The sequence below is a fragment of the Charadrius vociferus genome, unplaced genomic scaffold, assembly GCF_000708025.1.
Source record: "Charadrius vociferus isolate BGI_N301 unplaced genomic scaffold, ASM70802v2 scaffold230, whole genome shotgun sequence".
NCBI classification, from domain to species: Eukaryota; Metazoa; Chordata; class Aves; order Charadriiformes; family Charadriidae; genus Charadrius; species Charadrius vociferus.
In genome coordinates, this window is record NW_009646500.1 from 3,184,469 (window position 1) to 3,189,751 (window position 5,283).

The window sequence follows — 5,283 nt, forward strand, 5'->3', positions numbered from 1 at the left end:
TCGTCAAGGCAAAGGACCCTGTAAAACAATCTCACCTGCAGTAACAATCACAGGTCCTGCTTCTGCTGGAGGAAAGATGGATTAATTTGACCAGGTCACAATAAAAAGGTAGGATAAGCTGGGTAAACACAATCTCAGTGTATTAGGATTTAAATGCCACCACCAGTAAAATAAGCGAGAGGAGGAAGCAATAAATCTCAGCAGTACTAAACTGATTGTATTGCGGGACTGTTGTGGTATTAATAGGATCATTTTGCATATATACGATGTGTGCGATGCAGCTGAGCTGGTGTCAGTGTAAGAAGTTTTATCTTTTTACTCCCATTCCTATCAGCTTTTAAATTCATAGTAGAGATGATGCATAATAGAAATTTAATTTTCTTTCCTCTTTCCACTGAAAAGAAACACACACCCCAAAACCTCATATTCCAGCATTGCTGTCACCTCCCACACATTTCACATATTTTAAAGATTCACTATGAATAAAACCACACACACTCACTTTCAAAGTAAGCCAACTTTTCATTTATTTTGGAAAAAAAATTAAAAAAGCTCATTAATGAGGTTAGACTTCTTGATTTGGAGATTGAGAACTTGAAAGACTTGCTAGTGAGGGCTGCAGCTGTGGTACCACAGGCTGCTGCTGGGAGCCTGCTGCGTGGAGATAAGCGTCCCTCAGTGCCTCTGCCTGCACGGGGAGACCACGCAGGATGAGGGGGCCTCCAATGAAAGAATCTGGTCCTCAGCACATGCTCTTGTCAAATGAGTTTGTGTCTTGTGGGAGCAGAAGGGATGTGCAGGACCAGTGGGGGCTTCCTGCCCACACAGGAGAAGTGGGGTTTTGCAGAGATGAAGATGAGGCGATGGGCGGTGGTGGGGAGGGGAGCTGTGGCTGGGAGACATGGTGTAGCCACAAAGGGCTCCTCGATGCTGCACTGGCAGGCACCACCCTCACCTCAGCCTTCCCACTGAGGTGGACCAGCCAGGCTATGCCCAGCTCCTTCCTGGGCACAAGCAGTCGGAGAACTAAGTCAAAACAAGCTTCAGAGGAATGTCTGGAATTGCTTTGAGCTGGAGGAGATTGCCGTAGCCAGCCAGCTAAATAAAACATGGTCAGGAGCAGCTACATGGAGAGAATTGCAAGGCAGTGATCAGCATCATCAGACATGCTGTTTTATGCCTCCACAATATACTTGCACGGAGAGGCTCACGCAGATCAAACAGGGCTTCAGTAATGAAGCCAAGGTGTAGGAAACAGTCTTAGCATTGCTAGACAGCGTGGAGGAAAATCCTGCCAGTCCTGTGCCACCTTCCCTGGTGCCGAAGCAATGGGTTAAGCAATGAGCTGAGCCCACCCCGCAGCTGACGTGCAGCACACATAGCCTTTGCCAGCAAGTTCCTGTGATGGGCTGCCCAGGTTGTTGTTTAATACGTGAGGGAAATTAAACATCATAGAATCCCCGGTTGGAAGGGACCTTAAGGATCAGCTGGTCCAACCTTTCTTGGCAAAAGCACAGTCTAGACAAGATGGCCCAGCACCCTGTCCAGCTGAATCTTAAAAGTGTCCCATGATGGGGAATCCACCACTTCCCTGGGGAGATTATTCCAATGGCTGGTTGTTCTCACTGTGAAAACAAAAAAATTGATGTTTTGATCAATTAAAACTATTTTAAAATATATAAGCTACTCATAAAATTTGCAAGTTAAGTCTGTGACAATCCAAGCTTCCGCTCTAAAAGATACAAGGGACCAGCAGCTGCTTCTGTCCAAATGAGAGGGGTTTCTGCCAGGGCCTTCTCCAGGGTAGGTCCCCAGACCTTGACGATTCTTCTCCAACACCAGACGTGTGTGACAGTCTTGACCCAACAGTGTCCACAGCAAAACACCCATCCTCATCTCTGAAACCTTCCTGAGTTTTCTTTCACACCTGAAAGCTGCCAGTTCAGGGTACTGAATTACAGCAGCCTGGCTCTGCAAGCGAGACGTTGCAGGGATGGCGTGCTGGAGAAGGACAGAAAACCTGAACCCCAGGTCAGACTAGGTGATCTCCAGCCATCCTCCTCCCCCTGAGCAACATTTTCCTGAAATTCTGTAATTCTCATCGCTGTCTTACTCTGCTTTCTTCCAGTGCTGCTGCACTACCAAGAATTGGGTTCAACAACTTTGAATATCGCAAATTGCAGAATGGCTCATGACATCAGTTCAACAAAAATGTCCTTGCCCTGCCAGGTTTAGAGAGCGGGACCCTTTTAAATGACATTTTCAGACACCTTTGTGTTCGCCAAAAAATATTAGGCACCCTTGCAACAAAGTGGCAACTTTTGTAGAATTATAGAATACAAATTCTAATGGGAAGCTTTTAACTTTGATAGCTGGCTGGGAGAGAAATTTTCCATTAAAATTACAACAAACACCTGCAGCCAAGGAATAAGACAAATGTTTTGTTTCAGTTTATCAGCTACTGGGTTACTACAGTTTACAATGTGAATTATATTACAAAACTGTTGTACTAGTCGTGTTTAGTTCAATTAAACATTCCCCTAAAAATATGTTTTCCATATGATCAATCCATTAGGGTCTTCTGCTCTGGATTGGGTTTTTTTTGGGTGGGAGGCAGATTTTTTGCAGGCCAGGGAGGTATGTGCAGAAAACAACAGTACTGAAAACTGCCTGGCTGCACAGGCTGGGAGAATACACGTTGTACGAAAGCAGCGAGGTTTTGGGGGAGATGAAAGAGCCCTGGCTTGTGTTCGCATTCAGCCAGTTAGATAGTACAGCAAAAACCTCAAGGCGAACAGTTTCATTAAACATTAATTTGTGAAGCGCTTCAAAGTTAAGGTTGAGGCATGCTTCTGTATAACACATAATATTATTCAACATCTAAAAAAGTTGTTTGGGATGCAATTAAGGAATAATCCTACGGCTCTCAGCAGAGTGATTCAATGGAATTCAGGGAGGTCTTGCATCATTTAACACAAATATACAGCGGAGGAAGGACTTACAAGTCTGTCTCCCTTTTAATTTGGCAGATCTGAGGAAAAAAATTTGTGTAGGGGTCTAAAGCATGGCCTTGGATTCATTTGCTTTAGCATTTCAAGCTTATCAAAGTAGCATAGCTCCTAGAAGACAGCTAGAACTTGTTTACAGTTGTTCATGGTGTAGTGAAAATTGGACAAATGGTCATCTTCACATCAAGACTAGCTGGAAAGTTTTGCATAGGATGGGCTACAATTCAGCCTTATTCTCCAGTTCCTTCCTCACTCCTGAGCCTTTTTCATGCACTCAGGAGCAGCAACAAGAACCTCTTTCCAAGAAACCACGTAGATGTCATGGTTGAGGCCAGAGCGGCCACTGAGGTGAATGACAGATGCTCTTGCCCACCTCTCTTTCCAAAGAGAGTAGGGCAAGAGAGAAAGAGACTTATGAGTTCACAAGGAACTGAACTACTTTAATGCAAATATTAATAATAAAATAAAAAGAAAATAATGAAATATACACAGAACCGTATCAAGCTTCCAGGGTGACAATCATGTCACTGGCAGGCACTGGGGAAATCCCAGACTGAACCCAGTGATAGATGGGAACTGGATTCTGGATCTGAATTCAGGAACGCACAGATCGGGATCAAAGACAGACAAACAGACAGAGTCCTCCTCAGACATCAGCCATTGAAGAAAGAGCGCTGACCCTTTGATCCCTCAGCTTTTATACTGAGCATGAGGCAGATGGGATGGAATACTCTGTTGGTCAGTTTGGGGTCACATGTCCTGTCCACTCCTCCCCGCAGGTGGGACACCTCTGCGCTTTTCTACTTCTGACCCTCCAACAGGGCAAATAACCAAATGAGCCGACTTTGGCTGTTACTAAGTATAAGCAAGAGCCTCTCTGCATATCATCCCTTGGCATCATCTATAAACACAGGTCTTATCGCTCTGAGAGTGAACAGTGTCTGCACAATCTGCTGTTAATGTCAGTAGTTAGAAGAGGCTTAGCTGCGAAGTAAAACTACTGAACAGAAAACTGGTTCTGTTTTACCTCAAATCAGGACAGCAGAGAGCAGAGCTCTGGATGGGCTGCCACCCCAGCGAGGACAGCAGCGTGGAAGCCAGCACATGGAAGCAGAGCGCCTGTCGCCGTGTCCCTAGCGCTCCTCCTGCCAACGGCGCTGGCTGGGCGGCACAGTCCCGGCTGGCAACGCGGGGCAAAGCCAACCTGCAAGGCAGCTGGGTGCATCGGGATCAGCAGACGGAGGCTAAAAGTATCTGCACGTACCCTTCAGTATTTACAGGTATACCCACCTTTCAGTGCCAATGAATAAACACGGTTAATAGTGCAACATTTATTCAACTGTAAAGACAAAAAAATGCTTAATCTATGCTTTAAAAACTGCTTATTTTGTACAACACTTGGGACAATTCAGGGCAGCTATGATTCCACACGCATGAATTCATGAGACACACAGGAAATCCAACCAGCAGGTTATTTTTTCTTGTAATTTTTGTGAAGTACTTCAGAAAGCACTTAGAGATATAAGTGTGTAGGAATATACTTTCTTCTGAAAAGAATGACCTTTCCTTTACATTCCACTTGCTCATCAGCCTTCACTCAATGCAGCATGCCATGCTGTACAGTTGCTCAATGCATGTTCATAACAAGAAGTCCTAAAAATCACTATCATTTCAAGAACTGCTTTGTAGGCCTATTTCCTGTAACAGCTGTATTATTGACCCTGTCCCCAAATTCCCTGCTGCACAGCAACTATTTCAGAATCTCATCCAGTTCCTTTACTACACATCAACTACTGTGCACCACTAGAAGGGGAAAAAGAAGAGGAAAGATGTAGAAACTTGGCTCATTTGTTAAGAGAGTAGCAGTTACTGCGAATGGGGGCTCTCACTTACATCGGGGCAAGTTAAGATGAATTTTCCACCACACAGCCAGCTCTAATATTCTTTGTCATTGAAATTACAAATTAACTGCAGTGAGGTACCTTCGCTGACTCTATTCAAAAACAGCTGAGGCACAAGAGCCCAGCAGCACCATACTAGCACTGCTCTAGAACCAGCTCCAGCTTGGAAACAATTGTTAACCTTTACAGGCAGGTTGTATCTGTGCAAGTAATAATTCAAAATGCACCTGAGACACCCAAATGGCTTTTCAAGAAGCCGCTTAACACTGGCAAGCGTGAAGGTAGGTGTAAGCCCATTTGGTGAAAAGCCATACAAGTTCCTCTGTGTTCAGTCTGCTGAGTTGCATGGTAACAAACTTCTGGTATCATCTAGG